Source organism: Ranitomeya imitator, chromosome 4 (assembly GCF_032444005.1).
Source record: "Ranitomeya imitator isolate aRanImi1 chromosome 4, aRanImi1.pri, whole genome shotgun sequence".
NCBI lineage: Eukaryota > Metazoa > Chordata > Amphibia > Anura > Dendrobatidae > Ranitomeya > Ranitomeya imitator.
This window is the reverse complement of record NC_091285.1, coordinates 538,463,165-538,486,169: the sequence shown is the minus strand read 5'-3', so window position 1 is coordinate 538,486,169 and position 23,005 is coordinate 538,463,165. Positions and strand designations below refer to the sequence as shown.

The following is a 23,005-nucleotide window of genomic DNA, read 5'->3' as shown; positions in this document are numbered from 1 at the left end:
TGACAGGAGACAATGGCTCCTGCAGCACATCACTGAGAGGTTACTCTAGTTCACTGGTCTCACTTTATGGCAAGAGCTGGGTTGGGAACTTTCTCACACAACAATGCCAAAAGTGAGACTAGGGACTATTTTTTACAGTGGCAGAGGAATACAGTGCGGAAGGATACCTTCCTCCCGTCATTGTATTCCTGGAGCCCCTAGAGAGCAGTCACATCAACTGATGCTGCCATTCTCCATGGGAGATCGTCGTGGGGCACTCGTGGATTTCTGTGGATCAGGGAGTATATTGTTTGTTTGTTATTTTAATATGTTTTACTGATGACACTGGCTTCGAGGATCAAAGTGACAAGTGATGGTGAGTATGTACTCTATGTTATATGTACTGTATGTCTATATGTATGTATTGTATGTAATGTATGAATGTATTGTATGTAGTATGTGTGTAGTATGTGTGTAGTATGTATGTAGTATGTATGTAGTATGTATGTAGTATGTATGTATGTAGTATGTATGTAGTATGTTGTATGTATTTTGTATGTATGTAGTATGTATGTAGTATGTATGTGGTATGTATGTATGTGGTATGTATGTATGTGGTATGTACCGTATATACTCGAGTATAAGCCAACCCGAGTATAAGCCGACCCCCCTAATTTTGCCACAAAAAACTGGGAAAACTTATTGACTCGAGTATAAGACTAGGGTGGAAAATGGAGCAGCTACCGGTTAATGTCAAAAATAAAAATAGATACCAATAAAAGTAAAATTAATTGAGACATCAGTAGGTTAAGTGTTTTTGAATATCCATATTGAATCAGGAGCCCAATATAATGCTCCATACAGTTCAATATTGCCCCATAGATGCTCCATATAAAGCTGTGCCCCATATACAATGCTCTGCACCGTTCATTATTGCCCCATAGCTGTGCCATATAGTGCTCTGCACCGTTCATTATTGCCCCATAGCTGTGCCATATAGTGCTCTGCACCGTTCATTATTGCCCCATAGCTGTGCCATATAGTGCTCTGCACCGTTCATTATTGCCCCATAGCTGTGCCATATAGTGCTCTGCACCGTTCATTATTGCCCCATAGCTGTGCCATATAGTGCTTTGCACCGTTCATTATTGCCCCATAGCTGTGCCATATAGTGCTCTGCACCGTTCATTATTGCCCCATAGCTGTGCCATATAGTGCTCTGCACTGTTCATTTTTGTCCCATAGATGTGCCATATAGTGCTCTGCACCGTTCATTATTGCCCCATAGCTGTGCCATATAGTGCTCTGCACCGTTCATTTTTGTCCCATAGCTGTGCCATATAGTGCTCTGCACCGTTCATTTTTGTCCCATAGCTGTGCCATATAGTGCTCTGCACCGTTCATTTTTGTCCCATAGCTGTGCCATATAGTGCTCTGCACCATTCATTTTTGTCCCATAGCTGTGCCATATAGTGCTCTGCACCATTCATTATTGCCCCATAGCTGTGCCATATAGTGCTCTGCACCGTTCATTATTGTCCCATAGCTGTGCCATATAGTGCTCTGCACCGTTCATTATTGCCCCATAGCTGTGCCATATAGTGCTCTGCACCGTTCATTATTGTCCCATAGCTGTGCCATATAGTGCTCTGCACCGTTCATTATTGCCCCATTGATGTACCATAGAAAGCTGTGCCATTGCTGCTGCTCCTGCAATAAAAAAAAAAAAGCCATACTCACCTTTCTTGCTTGCAGCTCCCGGCGTCCCGTCCCTGCGTCTCTCCGCACTGACTGATCAGGCAGAGGGCGGCGCGCACACTATATGCGTCATCGCGCCCTCTGACCTGCACAGTCAGAGCGGAGAGACGCCGGGAAGATGGAGCGGCGCCGGGAAGATGGAGCGACACCCGGCGTGTGGAACAGGGATAGGTAAATATGAAATACTTACCTGCTCCAGGCGTCCTGCTCCTTCCCCCGGACAGCTGGTCTTCGGTGCCGCAGCTTCTTCCTCTATCAGCGGTCACTGTTACCGCTGATTAGAGAAATGAATATGCGGCTCCACCCCTATGGGAGTGGAGTCCATATTCATTTTTGTAATGAGCGGTCCCACGTGACCGCTGAAGAGGGGAAGAGCTGCAGCACCCGAAGACCGTGGGACGGCAGGGGGAGCGCCAGGATCGCCAGGACTAGGTAAGTATGCCTCAGCGCCCTCTCCCCCTCACCCGCCAACCCTGCCACCCACCGTGACTCAAGTATAAGCCGAGAGGGGCATCTCAGCTTATACTCGAGTATATACGGTATGTATGTTGTATGTTGTATGCTGTATGTATGTTGTATGTATGCATGTAGTTTGTATGTATGTATTGTAGAGGTTTCACTCACTCAGGTGCGACGGCTGACACTCAGGAGGCACGTACCTTTAAAAGTTCACAGGGTTTATTGCTCCATAAACCACATAGCAAAATAACGGAAAGCAAATAGCCTTTAGCTCAGGAAAAGAAAAACAAGTGTCCAGTCCTTCAGGCTCAGTGCTGGAGCCTTAACACACTCTGGAGGGTTTCACCTCCACACATATACCTCCTGTGTTAAACATTAGCCATTCTCTTATAGGTCTAACAACACCCAGGAACCCATCACATGAATAGACATGTGGTTATGACATCATCACAGGTCCTGAAACACACATAGATAGGAATGGTTATGTCACAGCGACAAGCCACCTATGTGACACATATCTCCCGTCGACTATACGACCTTTAGCCACGCTACAGTATGTAGTATGTATGTAGTATGTTGTATGTATGTAGTATGTATGTTTTATGTATGTAGTGTAAGATTGATCTCACTAAGTGTATTGGGGGACACTCGCTTGGCACGGGATCAACGTAGTCAGGCACGATTTTTGAACACAAAACAGTCCATACGGTTTATTAAAGTGTCATAAACCGGGTTATGCAGTTCATAATATACATTCCATAGAACACAATGGGCACCAAGTGGTGATATTAACTTGCAGCTTTGTCTTAACAATTCATTTACGGCTTTAACTCACGTTTACGGCTTTGTCTCACAGACACTAAACATGCTGTGTTGTGAATTCTGTGGCCAAGCTCCCTCCTGTGGTCATGAGTGGTACTTCGGCTGTTTCTGTCTATGAGCTTCCTTTGGTGGATGAGAGTGGTACTGCGGCTTCTGAGTTTCCTTCCTCAGGTGATGAGGTTAAGTCGTTAGGTGCTGCTCTATTTAACTCTATTTAACTCCACCTAGTGCTTTGATCCTGGCCTCCAGTCAATGTTCTAGTATTGGTCTTGCTTCCTCCTGGATCGTTCCTGTGGCCTGTCTATCCTGCATAAGCTAAGTTTTGCTTGTGTTATTTTTGTTTGCTATTTTTTCTGTCCAGCTTGCTATATTGGTTTTTCTTGCTTGCTGGAAGCTCTGGGACGCAGAGGGAGCACCTCCGTACCGTTAGTCGGTGCGGAGGGTCTTTTTGCCCCCTCTGCGTGGTTGTTTGTAGGGTTTTGTGTTGACCGCAAAGCAATCTTTCCTATCTTCGGTCTGTTCAGTAAGTTGGGCCTCACTTTGCTAAATCTATTTCATCTCTGCGTTTGTATTTTCATCTCAACTCACAGTCATTATATGTGGGGGGGCTGCCTTTTCCTTTGGGGTATTTCTCTGAGGCAAGGTAGGCTTATTTTTCTTTCTTAGGGCTAGCTAGTTTCTCAGGCTGTGCTCGAGGCGCATAGGTCAGGATAGGATTAGGGATTGCGGTCAGCAGAGTTCCCACGTCTCAGAGCTCGTCCTATGTTTTTGGTAATTGTCAGGTCACTTTGTGTGCTCTGAACTTCAAGGTCCATTGTGGTTCTGAATCACCTGTTCATTACAAAGCTGGACCTCTCACTTCGCCCAGTTACCATGGGTGTCTGTACGCTGTACACTTCACCAATGTCCCAAGTCACATACAGAGCATATGACACTGGGTCGCAGTCTCTAAACACGCCGAACCTCACTCCGCTCAGTCATCGTGGGAGACCACACAGTTCATGGAACATCACAAGCACCAACAGTCTGTATAGGTACCTGACAGGAGCTCCTGCTCCACCTGCTGACTCCTCGTCAGTCCACTCCTCCGGGAAAGCTGCCTTACAGGGTTCACCAACTTGCCTGGCCGGCACACATCAGTCAGTCCAGAGCCACCGAAGGACGGTAGCTTCCCCAACAGTTCCATTGTGCACTTTTCAGGGATCCGGTCCTACTCCGAGGACCTCCCAACACACAAGTGTGTGCTATTCAGGACTCCTACTCCCAGGAAATCCAACACATACTTCCAGCATGTGACCTGTCCAGGTGCTATTCAGGACCACTGTCCAACACCCCAGGCCACCAGGTTCAAAGCCCCACCATGTGCTATTCAGGACTCCTACTCCCAGGAAATCCAACACAGATGGTTCAGTGTGCTATTCAGGGATCCGGTCCTACTCCCAGAACCTCCCAACACACAGGCTCTCCAGGACCTTCCACTGGAACCACACAGGAACACACAGGTCACTCACAGCGACCACACACAGGAACCATGTGACCCACACCCTGGTCACATTATACACCCTTAACCACTCCCCTGGATGGGAGTGTGGATGTGTGGCTAGTTTGTCCCACCCATCTCACACAACTAGCCTAGTAAGTCTCCCTTACAGCTACACCATACATATACAAACTTGAGGGACTACAGGTCCCAGAACAACAACATTGCATCAGACTTACTACGCAGACTCCCTCTGCGACACATATCGGCCATTCACAACACAGCTAATCACTGTTTCACCACAATTATGACAATAGATATGTCTCCATGCACATCCCAAAGAGCACTCACAGTGCCCCCTAGCTGTCACAGGGGTCACTGCATCACAGTAGTATGTTGTATGTATGTAGTATGTATGTTGTATGTATGTAGTATGTTGTATGTATGTTGTGTGTTGTATTTAAGTTGTATGTATGTAGTATTTATGTATATAGTATGTATGTAATATGTTGTATGTATGTAGTATGTATGTAGTATGTATGTAGTATGTTGTATGTATGTTGTATGCATGAGGTATGTATGTTGCATGTATGTAGTATGTTGTATGTATGTATGTTGTATGTATGTGGCATGTTGTATGTATGTAGTATGTATGTAGTATATAGTATGTTGCATGCATGTAGTATGTATGTAGTATGTTGTATGTATGCATGTAGCATGTATGTTGTATGTATGCAGTATGTATGTAGTATGTTGTATGTAGTACGTATGTTTGTGTTTTTTTTTACATTCAACACATTAGCCGGATGATGGGACTACTACTGTTCTATCATTGGCTAATGTGTCAATCACTGTCATTGTAGCAGGCATAGCCTGATGGGACTTGTAGTCCCATCAGACGATGCCTGCACACAAACACAAAGACCCCTAGCAGGCCCACACAGACCCCTGAGAGGCCTGTACAGACCCCCCGCAGCCCGCACAGACCCCCAAGAGGCCCATACAGACCCCCTGCAGGCCCGCACAGACCCCCGAGAGGCCTGTACCGACCCCCGGGAGGCCCGTACAGACCCCCATCAGGCACACACAGACCCCCGAGAATCCCGTACAGACCCCCGTCAGGCCTGCACAGACCTCCGACGGTCACGCACAGACCCCGTCCGCGCACACAGACGCGCAGTCTCCGCCCACGCACCGCCCACACTCACATCATCATGAAATCATTTGAGCAGCCAATCACAGCCATTCCATTAGTTAACATGGCTAACATGCCTAACAGGATGTGCCCACACTTCTTAGGATCCTCTCATTGGCTGAACAGAATAAAACTGGCTCATTGCATTATGGGAACTTCCGATTCCAGTATTCGATATTGTAAAAAATACCGGAACTCCGATACAGCGAATATCGGCCAATACCCGGTATTGCAGTATCAGAATGCTCAACACTAGTCATAAGTATTCAGACCCTTTGCACAGCATTGAGTAAAAGCACCATTATGAGCTAGTACAGCCATGAGGCTTCTTGGGCATGATGCAACAAGTTTTTCACACCTGGATTTGGGGAATTTCTGCCATTCTTTCTTGCAGATCCTCTCCAGTTCCATCAGGCTAGATGGTGAACGTTGGTGGACAGCCATTTTTAGGACTCTCCAGAGATGCTCAACTGGGTTTAGGTCAGGGCTCTGGCTGGGCCAGTCAAGAATGGTCACAGAGTTGTTCTGAAGCCACTCCTTTGTTATTTCAGCGGTGTGCTTAGTGTCATTGTCTTGTTGGAAGGTGAACCTTCGGCCAAGTCTGAGATCCAGACCAATCTGCCAGAGGTTTTCATCCAGGATATCTCTGTACTTGGCCGGATTCATGTTTCCTTCAATGACAACCAATTGCTCTGTCCCTGCAGCTGAAAAACACCTTCATAGCATGATGCTGCCACCACCATGTTTCACTGTTGGGATTGTATTGGGCAGGTGATGAGCAGTGCCTGGTTTTCTCCACACATACCACTTAGAATTATCACCGAAAATGTCTCTTTTTGTCCCATCAGACTAGATAATCTTATTTCTCGTAGTCTGGGATTCCTTCAGGTTTTTTTTAGCATACTCTATGTGGGCTTTCATATGTCTTGCACTGAGGAGAGGCTTCCGTCAGGCCACTCTGCCATGAAGGCCCGACTGGTGGAGGGCTGCAGTGATAGTTGAATTTGTAGTACTTTCTCCCATCTCCCTGCTGCATCTCTGGAGCTCAGTAACGGTGATCTTGGGGTTCTTCTTTACCTCTCTCACCAAGGCTCTTCTCCCACGACTGCTCAGTTTGGCTGGATGGCCAGGTCTAGTAAGAATTCTGGTGGTCCCAAACTTCTTCCATTTAAGGGTTATGGAGGTCACTCTGCTCTTAGGAACCTTGAGTACTGCAGAAATTCTGTTGTAACCTTGGCCAGATCTGTGCCTTGTCACAATTCTGTCTCTGAGCTCCTTGACCAGTTCTTTTGACCTCATGATTCTCATTTGGTCTGACATCCACTGTAAGCTGTGAGGTCTTATATAGACAGGTGTGTGCCTTTCCAAATCAAGTCCTATCAGTTTAATTAAACACAGCTGGACTTCAGTGAAGGAGCAGAACCATCTCAATGAGGATCATGAGGAAATGGACAGCATGTGACTTAAAATATGAGTGTCTGAGCAAAGGGTCTGAATACTTATGACCATGTGATATTTCAGCTTTTCTTTTTTATTAAATTTGTAAAAATTAATACATTTCTGGTTTTTTTTCAGTCAAGATGGGGTGCAGAGTGTACATTAATGTGAAAAAAACAAACAGTGAAAAATTTAAAGGGGTCTGAATACTTTCCGTACCCACCGTAGATAGACACAGTATGTGGCATCCCAGGAGTCCGATTGCCACAGTGGCATTGCCTCCCTGACAGGGAGTATTGTCATGCCTGGAAGCAAAGAGGGGTTCCCTTACCAGGTGTCAGTAGGAGAGAAGTAGAGCAGATCCTGGGGAGTGGAACTTTGATTAAACTCACCCCAGAGCAGAGCGCTAGGAACTGGATACCGGAGTATGTGGTTGCGTGGTTACTGAAGTCCCAGAAGCTAAATCCAGAGGGTAGTGGATTGCAGGTCTCCTGGCCTGATCTAATACCTGGCGGCACAGCAGCATACCAAAGCCTGGAGCCGACACAAAGGAGCCGGAACCTGTGATAGGCTCTAGCTGCCTGTCATGCGGCAACAGTTAGTTTTTAAAAACAGAGAGAGACAGTTTGCAGGAGGAGGGTGAGCTGTTAGGCAGCAAAGAAAAAGGGAGGACAGTGAAGAAGAAGGCCTCCATACCTACCTGACCAGGTGTATCCAAAAATTGCTTCCAGGCTGCCCAGCTCTCCATTACGATCTGTACTATCAACCATTAAGTAAAAGAAAAGAAATCTACAGCCTTTGTGTCATTCAGTGATCTCTTGCGCCCTGAGTCCTGCACCACAAGGTACATGAAGCCTGATATAAACGGGTCTGGTAGCCCTGGAGCTCCGCTCCACCTGTGGAGATCAGAACCATCCCAGCTGCATCACCATCAGCCCCAGCAGTCTCCTTTAGCAGCATCGGCCATCTGTTGCCGAACACCACAAGTGGCATCACGTTAAATCCCATATACATATTCCCCATTTTACAGCACAGCCAGGGCCACGGAGTCAGGTCACGGCCCTGTGACTTTCCCAAAGAACTCTCATACCCGATTCTGAGTACCCCATGGACTCGGTGGGCGTGTCAGATAGAATAAAAGCTGGCAATTCATGTGCCGCGTACACGTCTTTCTGCAGAGATGATGATAATCCATTTGGCCCACAATGGGTCTATCTCTGCTACATCTAGATGGCAGGCTGCCTGGTTGCATGATGCGACCATACAGCCTGCCATTCAGCAGAGACACTGAGCAGTGTGTGCTCAGTGTCTAACTGTGAACTCCTATTCCCTGTGAGAAAGTTCTGCTCGTGGGAGTTCACAGCCAATGAACTCACTTCACCTATGTGAGTGAGCACAGTGGGAAATTTTCAGAAAAATTATCTTTTGTTAATTAAATACATGTACAGTAAGCTGAAAACACATTGCACTAATTGTGTATTTGTCACTGACATCTATATATCTACCTATTCTATGTGTATTCACTGTGTGTAATCAATCTATTCTATCCTGTTGGCTCCTGCTGTGATTTTACACTATGTGGCTGCTGAATTGATGGCTTTTCTTCTATCTATCTATGTAATGTATACATATATATGTGTGTGTGTCACTGACATCTATATATCTACCTACCCTATGTGTATATATCTATTTTATCTATTCTAACCTGTCACTCTGGGATTTTGTTGTAAGCGGCACATGAATTGCTGGCTTTTCAAAGAACACTGGTGTGTAAAAATAGGACAGCACTCACCTTTTTCTTTCACCCATAGCTTTGCATTTGTGAGTCTCGGTGACAATCGCAGCATGCTGCGATTTTACATGCGCGCTGCATAAGCATGAAAAAATAAGCAGTGATGTGAGCTGCCCCATAGATTAACACTGGACCAATCAGTCTAATGCATGCTATCAACTTAAGGATACATTAGACTGATTGTATAATGGTCGTACCGATGATGTGGATTAACTGTATGATGATTGCAGCAGGTTGATAGAGGACTCGATCATTAGTAGTGTTGAGCATTCCGATACCGCAAGTATCGGATATCGGCCGATACTTGCGGTATCTGAATTCCGATACCGAGATCCGATACTTTTGTGGTATCGGGTATCGGTATCGGATCCATAGGGATGTGTAAAATAAAGAATTAAAATAAAAAATATTGATATATTCACCTGTCCGGCGGCCCCTGGACATCACGCTGCTAACCGGCAGGCTTCTTTGTTTAAAATGCGCGCGTTTAGGACCTGCGAATGACGTCCCGGCTTCTGATTGGTCGCGTGCCGCCCATGTGACCGCCACGCGACCAATCAGAAGCCGTGACGTCATTCGCAGGTCCTCAATTCCTAGAATTAGGAGTTCAGTGAATGAGAATGACGTCGCGGCTTCTGATTGGTCGCGTGCCGCTCATGTGACCGCCACGCGACCAATCAGAAGCCGCGACGTCATTCTCATTCACTAAACTCCTAATTCTAGGAATTGAGGACCTGCGAATGACGTCACGGCTTCTGATTGGTCGCGTGGCGGTCACATGGGCGGCACGCGACCAATCAGAAGCTGGGACGTCATTCGCAGGTCCTAAACGCGGGCATTTTAAACAAAGAAGCCTGCCGGTTAGCAGCGTGATGTCCAGGGGCCGCCGGACAGGTGAATATATCAATATTTTTTATTTTAATTCTTTATTTTACACATTAATATGGATCCCAGGGCCTGAAGGAGAGTTTCCTCTCCTTCAGACCCTGGGAACCATCGGCATACCTTCCGATACTTGGTGTCCCATTGACTTGTATTGGTATCGGATATCGGTATCGGCGATATCCGATATTTTTCGGGTATCTGCCGATACTATCCGATACCGATACTTTCAAGTATCGGACGGTATCGCTCAACACTAATCATTAGTGATGATGAGCGAACGTGCTCGCCACTACTCGTTACTCGCCCGAGTATCGCTATGCTTGGCATACTCGGCAAGCGGCAAGCATTTCCGGGATTATTCAGCGGTAACTGCAGGGATTGTCTGCCAGGCCATGAAACGCCGCAGCCATCTTTTTTGTGGTCGTGCAGTGAGTATATGAGACCTGGTGCCGCCCTGCTCGGCGCATTCTGTTCCTGTTTCAGGGAGACTAGGGAGAGCTGCTGCCGAGATAGGGTCAGAATTGTGGTTTTAGAGTTAGTGTAGGTCTGCAACTCTTACATCTACAACTCCTCAGAAACCAAAAGTCCTTTTTAGGGCTAATTCGTGGAGCCCGATATTCCAGCGCTAAGTAGGCAGGGCACTGCATATCCACATCAGTGCAAGGCCTGCAGGCACTGTATGTGCGTCCAATGGTCCCACTGCATCCTTCCCAAAGCTCCATAACTGTCTGCTGCTGCAGCTTATTTACTGTCTATATACTTTTTTTTTTTCAAAAATTCCCCCCTCCAAAAAAAAAATATACAGTCTGTTCTGTCAGACTGGGGCCTGTTGAAAAATTATAGTTTGTCAGGCATACGTAGCATAGTTGTGTGTGCTACCCTTGTGCCCCTTTTTATTTTTTTTGGTGTTTTAAATTCACCGAAAAAGGCCTCATATATCTGCGTGCTCCAAATTTGGTCATTGGAGGCCGGTGTACATTTTTTTTGGCTGTTTGATAGTCAATTTCTATACAGCACTATTTTTCATAAAAAATTGAAAGGCCACAGATTTGGCAGTGTGGTATTTCTGTTACAGCCGTCACATATCTCTGCTCCAAGTTTGGGCATTGGAGGCAGGTGTACTTATTTTTTGGCTGTGTGATACTCAAATTCTATACAGCGCTATTTAGCCTAAAAATTTGAAAGGCCACAGATTTGCCAGTGTGGTATTTCTGTTACAGCCGTCGTATATCTTTGCTCCAAGTTTGGGCATTGAAGGCAGGTGTACTTATTTTTTGACTGTGTGATACTAAAATTCTATACAGCATTATTTCACATAAATTAACTTTAAAAAAAAAGCCCCTAAAAATTGAATACAGTCTGTTAGGCCAGTCTGAGGCCTGCCTGGAGTTTGAATTTGAAAAATCGTAGATTTGCAGTTATACTGATCACAGATTATTTTGCTACTAATAAAGACATTTTTGTTGAGCATTTGAAATGGTGCAGTAGTCCATTTAAAATGGATAAGGCAAGAGGCAAGGGATGGGGAAGTGGATGTGATGCTGATGGTGCATCCAGAGTACGAGGCCGTGGGCAAAGTGAAAGTGGGCAACAACAAAGACCCACATCTTCTCGTTCAACCTTCCTGTTCCAGTTTTTAGGGGACCGCAGCTCACCACTATTAAAGGGAACCTGTCACCCCGTTTTTTCAGATTGAGCTATAAATACTGTTAAATAGGGCCTGCGCTGTGCGTTACTATAGTGTATGTAGTGTACCCTGATTCCCCACCTATGCTGAGAAATACATTACCAAAGTCGCCGTTTTCGCCTGTCAATCAGGCTGGTCAGGTCGGGTGGGCGTGTTCACAGCGCTCTTTTCTTCCCCAGCTTTCCGTTGGTGGCGTAGTGGTGTGCGCATGTCCAAGTTCCGAATTCCCTGCACCCACGTGAAGACACAGCGCGCGATCTGCGCTGTCATCCCTTTCATCGGTGGGGGCGGCCATCTTCCTGGGGCCGCGCGTGCGCAGATAGAGTGCTCTGCTGCACGGGGCTTCAGGAAAATGGCCGCGGGATGCCGCGCGTGCGCAGAAGAGATCGCGGCGGCCATTTTCCCAAAGCCGAGATGCAAACTCGGCTTTGGGAAAATGGCCGCCGCGATCTCTTGTGCGAACGCTCGGCATCCCGCGGCCATTTTCCTGAAGCCCCATGCAGCAGAGCACTCCATCTGCGCACGCGCGGCCCCAGGAAGATGGCCGCCCCCACCGATGAAAGGGATGACAGCGCAGATCGCGCGCTGTGTCTTCACGTGGGCGCAGGGAATTCGGAACTTGGACATGCGCACAACACTACGCCACCAACGGAAAGCTGGGGAAGAAAAGAGCGCTGTGAACACGCCCACCCGACCTGACCAGCCTGATTGACAGGCAAAAATGGCGACTTTGGTAATGTATTTCTCAGCATAGGTGGGGAATCAGGGTACACTACATACACTATAGTAACGCACAGCGCAGGCCCTATTTAACAGTATTTATAGCTCAATCTGAAAAAACGGGGTGACAGGTTCCCTTTAAAGCCAGAGCAGTGTGAAACGGTTGTTGGTTGGATAGCGGATAATGCTTCCAGTCGCTTAGCCACCTCTACCACCTTGTCTTCCACATGGTCAAGTCTGAGTAGCTGTGAGCATGGCCAGGATATTCCTCACCCTGATCCTCCTTCCTCCCACCATGCTGAGTGCCCTGAGACAACTGATCCCACACTTGGACACTCTGAAGAGCTGTTCAGTTTTCCATTTCAAGATTCAGAAATCTCTGCCGGTCAACTTGAAGTGAGGAAAGATGAGATCGCATGTAGAGAAGCTTTGACCAACCCCGGTCACACAAAGGCGATGGCGGGAAAGTGTCACAAGAGGTGGATGATGATGAGACACAATTTCCAGAAAGTCAGGATGAGGAGCAGGGTGCGGATGTGGAAGATGAGGTGGTGGATGACATAGTGACTGACCCAACCTGGCAGGAAGACGTGCATAGCGAGAACAGCAGCACAAATGGGAAAGGAGGCATATCCCCCAACAGGCAGGAAGAAGCAGTGTGGTGGCCACAGACAGAAGGCGTGCATCCTTTTCCAGTAACACCAACATGAGGGAAGTTGCCATTCTAACTGTTAGATCTTCCCAAGTCTGGTTATTTTTTAAAGACTCTGCCGATAACCCCAAACAGGCCATTTGCAGCACCTGCCATGCCCACATCAGCAGGGGTAGCAAAACAATCAGCCTAACCACCACCAGCATGATCAGGCACATGCAAGCAAAGCACCCAACATTGTAGGCTGAACCCCAGGCTCCAGGACCACTGCCAGCTGGTCACACCACTTCCACTGTTTTGTGCAGAAGCCAATCCACAGTACACTGTGCATGTGAAAATGCCTCTATCCCTGCACCTGTTGTGGCCCACAGTCAAGCAGTACCATCAGCAAGCCCATCCACGTCCTTGTCCAAGCATAGCGTTCAGTTTTCTATAACCCAGTCTTTGGAATGCAATGCAAGTGGAAATACCCAGCCAACGCCCCACAGGCCACAGTCCTCAATTCTAATATATCACTTCTGCTTATGCTAGAAATGCTGCCTTTTAGGCTTGTTGAGACGGAAGCTTTCCGCAACCTGATGGCGGCGGCCGTCCCAAGGTACTCGGTCCCCAGTCGCCACTATTTCTCCCGGTGTGCCATACCGGCATTACAACAGCATGTGTCCCACAACATTACCCGTGCTCTCAACAATGCTGTTACCTAGAAACTCCACCTAACCACGGACACGTGGACAAGTGCTTGTGAGCAGGGATGGTACATCTCAATGGCGGCACACTGGGTTAACATAGTGGAAGCTGGGACGCAGTCGGACCTTGGGATGGAACACATCCTCCCCACGCCAAGGATTGCTGGCCATACGTCAGTCAGGGTTGCCCCTAGAGTCTACAGCTCCTGCACCTCCTCCTCCTCTTGATCCTCCATGTCTGAAATCAACACATCAGTCAGAAGCTGGAAGCACTGCAGCACTGCCTCAGCCAAGCGGCAACAGTCTGTGCTGAAGCTAATCTGCATAGGTGACAAACTGCACAATGCAGAAGAGTTGTGGCCAGCGCTGAAAGAGCAGTCAGATGTTTGGATAACAGCGCTGAACCTACAGCTAGGCATGGTCATGTGTGACAATGGCCATAACCTTGCTTGGCCCATGTGCTTAACCTCGTGGTTCAACGTTTTCTGAAAAGCTACCGGGAGCTGCCAGATCTGCTAGTGAAAGTACGCCGTCTGTTTGCCAATTTTAGAAAGTCAGCTACAGCTTCAGACGCCCTTGCCGTGCTTCAGCAGCGTTTTCAGCTCCCAACTCACCAACTGTTGTGTGATGTCCCTTCGCGCTGGAACTCTATGCTGGACTTGTTGGAAAGGATTTGTGGGCATTTGTTCAGCGTGGATGGGGGAGGGTGAGGATGGGGAGAATGAGGACATCATGGTCAGTCTTTCTGTTGGTGAGGACACGGAAGTCTTGCCTGTTAGCAGTCTGGCACGCAAGGCTCACTTTATATTGCGCTGCATTTCACATGACCCCCGGATTATCAAAATTTTGGATGACACTCATTACTGGTTGGTGACACTTCTAGACCCACGCTTCACGGAGAACTTGCAATCTCTTCTGCCTGAGGCAGAGAGGTGTACTAAAATGTTGCGGTACCAGAGGGCCCTTGTAGCGGAATTACTTAGAAAATTCCCATGTGAGACGTCAGAGTTTGTTGTACAACCAAGGAATCCAAGCGAGAGAGACAGAAGTACAATCCAGCACAGGCAGGGGAAAAATGGCCAAGTTCTGGGACAGTTTTCTCAGACCTTCCCAACTTGCCGGCACAGAGGCAAGGGGTGCTGTCACAAGAAGTGCAATGTTTGGGAAGATGGTGAGGTAGTACCTTGCAGATCGTCCAAATATCCTCCATGATTCCTCTGTGCCTTTTAATTATTGGGTATCCAAGCTGGACACGTGGCATGAACTGGCTCTATATGCCTTGGAGGTCCTGGCCTGCCCTGCTGCTAACGTTCTGTCAGAGAGGGTTTTTAGTGCTGCTGGTGAAATTATAACAGATAAGCGCATCCGCCTGTCAACTGAAAATGCTGACAGGCTGACTCTTATAAAATGAACAAGGCCTGGATTGGGAAAGACTTCTGTACACCACCAAGTGAAAACCGCAAAACATAACTTCAAATACATTCTCTCTTTTGGGGAGGTGTATTCTCATGGACCTCTTTGCAACCACACATCGGTATACGCTTCCAGATTTGGTCTGTTTGTTTTTATCCTCCTCCTTATCCTCATCCTCCTCATCCAGAACCAATATATCACCAGGGTGAACGTGCTCTGTACGGTGCATTTTGGCCAAGGGGGCTGTGATGGCACTCTTTTATTTTTTAAAAAAAGGACAACACATTGGGGAATTGGGCATGGCATTACATTGGGCCTACTTGTTAGCTCTGTCTCTTGCAATCTGTCCTGTACCTGCCAGTAGATCTCCAGGGTGAAAGTGCTCTGTACTGTTATAGGCTATTGATTTTTGGGCTAGAGGGCTGTGATGGCTCTATTTTATTTTTTTAAAAAGGACAATGCCTTGGGGAATTGGGCATGACATTACATTGGGCCTACTTCATAACTCGGTCTCCTGCAATGTGTCCTTTAACTGCCATTAGATCACCAGGGTTAACATGCTCTGTACTGTTATAGGCCACTGATTTTTGGGCTAGGGGCCTGCGATGGCACTAGTGTATTTTTAAAAAAGGTACCCCACATTGACAACAAGGCTGTGGTTTATCCAAAGACTTCATAACATTTGTATACCTTAAAGAGCTCCCTTAAAAAGCTCCTTTTTGTGTTGCCTGGATGCTCACATTGGACACAATACACTTCAAATAAATTTGATAAAGCAATGCTGTTAGTTTGGCTCTGTAGTGCATTACAAATCTTTCTTTGTCGACTACATTAGTTTCTCTCCTTGAGAGCCATAACTTTAGCTGCCTCAAATGTACAAATGGCAAATAAACAAATAAACAAATGGCGATTTGTAACCAAGATTTAAATACTGTGTACAGAATGCATTCAGACAATCACATAGCTGCATTTCTTGTGAAACTAATTTCAGATGTGACAGACAATGCTCATAGTGGCAGAATCTTGATAAATGTTTGTTTATTCAGTTCACAAACAGTTCTAAGCCTCTATATGTTTGCTGTTTGTCATTGTAAAACATTAAGGTTTACTGAAACTATGCCGGTGGTGGTTTGATCTAAATCCTTGTTGCTTTTATTTCCTAGGGGTTTATGGCCCCTCGTCTGATGAGTCCATGATATCTCAGTTTCATCTAACCTTGAAAAGTGGCCACTTGAAGGTGTGGGTGAAACTAGAGTTATTACATAGTGTAAATCACTATGTAAAACCAGAGAAACATGACTAAGACAGATGCCAAAACTGGGGTACATGTAGAGTGTGCTGATACCTGCATAATTGGGGATGCCCATGCAGTGTAGGTAATCTCCCAGGGATTCTCTGTCTTGGTGTTGCTTCTCGGATACTCCAGAAGGATAATGTTTAAAAGCCTCTTGGTGATGATGATCTAAGTATACTGTATGTAGTGAATCTTCAGATATACGTATAATCACTATATTTATTTAATCCATATATGTACTTATTAATTGGTGTATGTTAACATATACAAAAGTGTACGCACTCCCACTATTCAATCATACTATTCCTTGAATTTTGTTGTTAGCAATAAAATTGCGTTGTATTGCAAGTATTAGGCTGTGTGCACACGTCGCGTTTTTTTTGCGGTTTTCCCGCGGTTTTTCGCTATAAAAACGCTATAAAACCGCAAAAAAAACGCTAACATTAAGCATCCTATCAATTATAATGGAAACCGCAAATTTTGTGCACTTACTGAGTATTTTTCCGCAGCGGAAAAGATTCGCGGTAAGGCTATGTGCACACGTTCAGGAATTCATGCAGAAAATTCCTGTGAAAATCCGGACATTTCTGGCAGATTTCCGCATGAAATCTGCATGCGTTTTTTGCGCGTTTTTTTGCGCGGTTTTGACGCGTTTTTTTCCGGACATTTCCCAATGCATTAGACAGTGGGAAAACCGTGAAAAAAACGCAAAATTAATGAGCAGGTTCATTATTTTTCCGCAATGCGTTTTTCATGCGGAAAAACGCACATCATGTGCACAGAAATTGCGGATTTCATTAAAAATGATAGGATGCTTAATGTATGCAGATTATTTGCGGTTTTATAGCGTTTTTATAGCGCAAAAACGCTAGAAAACCGCAAATAATCTGCAACGTGTGCACATAGCCTTAAATACGCAGCATGTTCATTAATTTGTGGAATCGCGGCGATTCCGCACCCATAGACTTCTATTGTACCGCTTGAATTCCGCAAATCTAAAAAAAATTTGCGGAATTCAAGCAGATTTGCGGAGGTAACAATACGGCATAACGGAAGTCACATGGCCATCCCATCATGCCAGGAGCATCCCATAATCCAGGAAGACAATATCCGTCTTCCTGGATGATGGCTGCCAACATGGACTGGTATGACCGGATGCAGCTGGATGTGCCTTTCATGATTAGTGTGGTAAGTGTCTATGTGTGTGTTTTGTGTGTGTCCGTGTGTATGTGTATATTGTGTATGTGTGTTGTCAGACATAGGCCGATGAGACTACTACTACTCCTATCGGCCTATGTCTATTCCCTATAGTCGCAGCAGGCTCAGCTCGATGGGAGCAGTATTTCCCATCGAACTGTTCCTGCTTGCAAAAAAACACACACAATATTTTTTTTTTGTTTAATATCCACGACCCGAAATAATTGCCCCCCCCATAAAAAGTTTCATTGGTGGCCAGTGGCCCGTGTTCCCCCCTACCCTATAAAAAGGTTCATTGGTGACCAGTGGCCCGTATTCCCCCCCCATAAAAGGTTCATTGGTGGCCAGTGGCCCGTATTCCCCCCCCCCCATAAAAAGGTTCATTGGTGACCAGTGGCCCGTATTCCCCCCCCCACCCCTAGAAAGGTTCATTGGTGGCCAGTGGCCCTTATATTTTAGTCCCCCAAAAGCTTCATTGGTGACCAGTGGTTACCTGTGAAAATAAAATATACATACCTGTCCCCGCCGATCGCCACCTAAAATAAATAAAAAAATAAAAAACTTATACTCACCTATACGCCCAATTCCACGAATCCCTCGTCAGAAAAAAACAAAAAAACAAACCACAACATATACCTACCCTCCGCAGCATCCAAATAAACGAGTGTCCCACGATGACCTACAGTTTATACCAGCCACATAACATGCGGCTGCTCTAAATCGCGGCCGCCGATACAATGAATGGGATCGTAAAGCGATCCCGTTCACTGTATACCGAGTTCTCCCGAAGGCAGCTCGCGCTGTTCGGGTGAACTCGTTCGGTAGTCACTGCGGCTGCGCAGACTCATCGGCTGACCGGAGTTGAACTTATCAGTCCATCTCCGGTCAGCCAAACTAGTTAACCCTTTGCAGTACAATAAAAAAATGGTCAAAAACCAGGTGTCATCATTTAATTAAAATACTTTTTCCAGACTGTGTGTGTTTTTTTTAACCCTTTACTAAAATTGGATTAGTAATGGATAGGTGTCATAATTGACGCCTCTCCATTATTAATTTGGCTTAATGTCACCTTACAATAGCAAGGTGGCATTAACCCTTCATTACCCCATATCCCACCGCTACACGGGAATGGGAAGAGAGTGGCCAAGTGCCAGAATAGGCGCATCTTCCAGATGTGCCTTTTCTGGGGTGGCTGGGGGCAGATGTTTTTAGCCAGGGGGGGGCCAAAAACTGTGGACCCTCTCCATGCTATTAATATCTGCCCTCAGTCACTGGCTTTACTACTCTGGCGAAGAAAATTGCGCAGGAGCCCACGCCAATTTTTTACGCAATTTAACCCTTAATTTGCCTTTAACCCTTAAATTTAATAGCTACAGGCAATTAAAGGGTTAAATCTCAGAAAAAATTGACGTGGGCTGCCTCGTAATTTTCCCCGCCAGAGTGGTAAAGCCAGTGATTGAGGGCAGATATTAATAGCCTGGAGAGGGTCCATGGTTATTGGCCCCCCCTGGCTAAAAACATCTGCCCCCAGCCACCCCAGAAAAGGCACATCTGGAAGATGCGCCTATTCTGGCACTTGGCCACTCTCTTCCCATTCCCGTGTAGCGGTGGGATATGGGGTAATGAAGGGTTAATGTCACCTTGCTATTGTAAGGTGACATTAAGCCGGGTTAATAACGGAGAGGCGTCAATAAGACGCCTATCCATTATTAATCCAATTTTAGTAAAGGGTTAAAAAAAAACACACATTATTTAAAAGTATTTTAATGAAATAAAAACAAAGGTTGTTGTAATAATTTATTATTAGTGTTATTTTTATTAAGTATCTACTATATAATTGTCCATTGTCCATTAAATGGGTTAGTAACTGGCTTAGTGATAGAAAGCAGAGAGTGGTTATAAATGGTATAGTCTCTAACTGGGTCGCTGTGACCAGTGGGGTACCGCAGGGGTCAGTATTGGGACCTGTTCTCTTCAACATATTCATTAATGATCTGGTAGAAGGTTTACACAGTAAAATATCGATATTTGCAGATGATACAAAACTATGTAAAGCAGTTAATACAAGAGAAGATAGTATTCTGCTACAGATGGATCTGGATAAGTTGGAAACTTGGGCTGAAAGGTGGCAGATGAGGTTTAACAATGATAAATGTAAGGTTATACACATGGGAAGAGGGAATCAATATCACCATTACACACTGAACGGGAAACCACTGGGTAAATCTGACAGGGAGAAGGACTTGGGGATCCTAGTTAATGATAAACTTACCTGGAGCAGCCAGTGCCAGGCAGCAGCTGCCAAGGCAAACAGGATCATGGGGTGCATTAAAAGAGGTCTGGATACACATGATGAGAGCATTATACTGCCTCTGTACAAATCCCTAGTTAGACCGCACATGGAGTACTGTGTCCAGTTTTGGGCACCGGTGCTCAGGAAGGATATAATGGAACTAGAGAGAGTACAAAGGAGGGCAACAAAATTAATAAAGGGGATGGGAGAACTACAATACCCAGATAGATTAGCGAAATTAGGATTATTTAGTCTAGAAAAAAGACGACTGAGGGGCGATCTAATAACCATGTATAAGTATATAAGGGGACAATACAAATATCTCGCTGAGGATCTGTTTATACCAAGGAAGGTGACGGGCACAAGGGGGCATTCTTTGCGTCTGGAGGAGAGAAGGTTTTTCCACCAACATAGAAGAGGATTCTTTACTGTTAGGGCAGTGAGAATCTGGAATTGCTTGCCTGAGGAGGTGGTGATGGCGAACTCAGTCGAGGGGTTCAAGAGAGGCCTGGATGTCTTCCTGGAGCAGAACAATATTGTATCATACAATTATTAGGTTCTGTAGAAGGACGTAGATCTGGGTATTTATTATAATGGAATATAGGCTGAACTGGATGGACAAATGTCTTTTTTCGGCCTTACTAACTATGTTACTATGTTACTATGTATTTGTGTCACTTCCCTCTTTCTGTCTGTCCTTCTGTCTGTCACGGATATTCATTGGTTGTGGCCTTTGTCTTTCATGGAATCCAAGTCGCTGGTTTGTTGTGGCAAAATGCCCACAAACATTGCCACGACCAATGTGCGACAGCCTCAGACTGGCGTCAATATGGCCGCTCTTTCCTCACCGCAGTCAGTGCCCGCTCCATACTCCCCTCTAGTCAGGCCTCACACAGGGTTAATGCCAGTGTTAACCGAGCGAGGTGTTACGCACTCTGGTTATGCACCTATTAACCCTGTTTGACAATCTTTTTACTATAGATTCTGCGTATGCAGCATCACTAGTACAAAGATCTAAAGTAAAAAATAATAAAAATAACGTTATTCTCACCCTCCGACCTCCCGCCCTGTCCTGACAGTGCACGTGGCAGGTTCTTTTAAGGATGCTATGCGAGAACAGGGAGGAAAAAAGTTTGTCACCATACTGGACAAATGCTGTCTCCTGTCACTTTGAATCGATGCAGCAGTACCTGTCCTGTCTGCGGTCATAGCAAAATCACTCCACAACCTGGTCATAAAACCCCTCTGTCCAGTGCCACTTTGGATTTGTGAAACTTGTGGACATACGTGGCTGGGCAATATAGTACTTGGCCTGTGCAATATACTACGTGGACATGCATATTCTATAATACCCGATGCGTTAGAATCGGGCCACCATCTAGTTCCTTTATAATTTTTTTAAATTGTTCCATTTCAGTGGAAGATGTGAAAAAAAGGTGGAGATCTGTGACCGACAGGCTGATGAAGGCACAGAAGGCAGAAAGTGGCAGCTCGCCCTCAAAAAAGAGGGTGCCATTTGCAGACCAGCTGCAGTTCATTTTAACAAGCCGAAATTTGCGGCGGTAAGTTATATATATGTATTTTGTTGTATCTTCAACGTTTCACAGTTCTCTTTTATTGAAGAAGTCTTTTTTATTCCTTGTACAGAACTGAAGGCAATGTAAGGGCCGAAACCCCACCGGTCCATGAAGACAACAGCCTGGAGCATGGTGATGGAGAGGAGGTGGAGGACTATCCAATGTGCTCCTCACCAAATCCACCCTTGCCTAGGCAGTCATCCTCCATGCATGCTGCTGTTATGCCACCCACCTGTACTGTGGCAAGTTCGTCCTCTGCGGTGGATGCGGCGGTGGTGTCTTCCGCTGTTGTTGCTGCCTCTGCCGCTGAGTCCAGCTCTTTTCTTGGCGGTTCAATGCCCACTGGGTTGGGGTCTGGTTCTGCCCGTCCCGTGCCAATGGTTAGAGCAGCACCCAAGAAGGGGAAAAAAGGAGGGTTCGACTAGTGCCATTGAAGCTATCACTAGTCGAACCCTCAATATTATAGACAATTCATCTACACAAGATGAGATGGATAAATATGGATCTGTGATAGCCAGCCGCCTAAGGTCTATGCCATGGGACAGGCAGAGCCTGTGCATGACAGCAGTCAATGCAGTTCTAATGTCTGCTGCTGTCCCATCACCAATACCCCCATCACAAGACATAGTTGTAGCAATTATGAAGGCATTTACTAACCCAAGTGGGCCGCCACCACCACCACCATCAGCTGCTTCTCAACGTTTTTTCCATGCAGCACACAGGCCCGACGCTGCAGAAGCCTATAATTCCAGCCACTGTACAACTCGTCAAAGTTCTGGGCACAATGTCTCCCAAAACACAAGTATTTCTTCTCAAGAACTGTTTCCGGGGTATGGGTACGTGCCAGAGTACCAGCAGTTTTGAGGATTTCAGTCCTAAACCCCCCTGTCCTGTTTACAGGTTGTTAACAAATCCATTGCTGATGCACTTTTGTGTCCTGTTGACAAGTTGTGATAACGTCCATTGTTGATGGACTGTTTTGGACAATGTTTGTCCTTGTGTTCTACTAGCTACGTCTGTTACCGACGTTATATTTTTATGTGTAGTACACATATTTTTTTTTGGGAAAAAATACTACATATTTTTTTTAAAAAATATGTGTGTCCGGAGAACGAGCAATTTTGAGGATTTCTGTCCCCAACCCAACTGTTCTGTTGACAGGTTGTGAAAAAAGCCATTGTTGATGCACTATTTTGTCCTGTTGACAGGTTGTGATAACGTCCATTGTTGATGGACTGTTTTGAACAATGTTTGTCCTTGTGTTCTAATTGCTACGTCACTTAACGACGTTTTGTTTTTATGTGTAGTACACATTGTTATTTATGAATAAAAACTAAATTTGTATTTGAAAAAATGTCTGGTCATTTTTTATTTAAAAAAAGGTTATTTCAATTTGCAGAATATGAACTGTGGGTAATGGGATAATAACAGTGTCAGTGACTAAAGAGTAAGTTGTGGACACAAGGTTTGATTTTTCAAACAAAGTTCTTTTTTATTAATTCCCATTTTTTTTTTTTAATGATAAAGAACAAAAGGACATTGAATGCATGGGGTTAGCCATCCAATTTGCTCAGCTGTACTGATGAAGAACACAAGGGCATTGATTGCTTTGGGGTTAGCCATCCGATCTGCTCTTCTGTACAGGCTGACAACTTGATGGGGGTTAGGTGTCCGATCTT

At 45.7% G+C, this 23,005-nt stretch overlaps 1 pseudogene; it reads left to right on the top strand.

Moving 5' to 3' along the window:
* The window catches only part of LOC138674591 (piwi-like protein 1 pseudogene), a 70,648-nt pseudogene extending 48,897 nt beyond the window's left edge, over positions 1-21,751 (top strand).
* Positions 21,752-23,005: the final 1,254 nt, after the last annotated feature.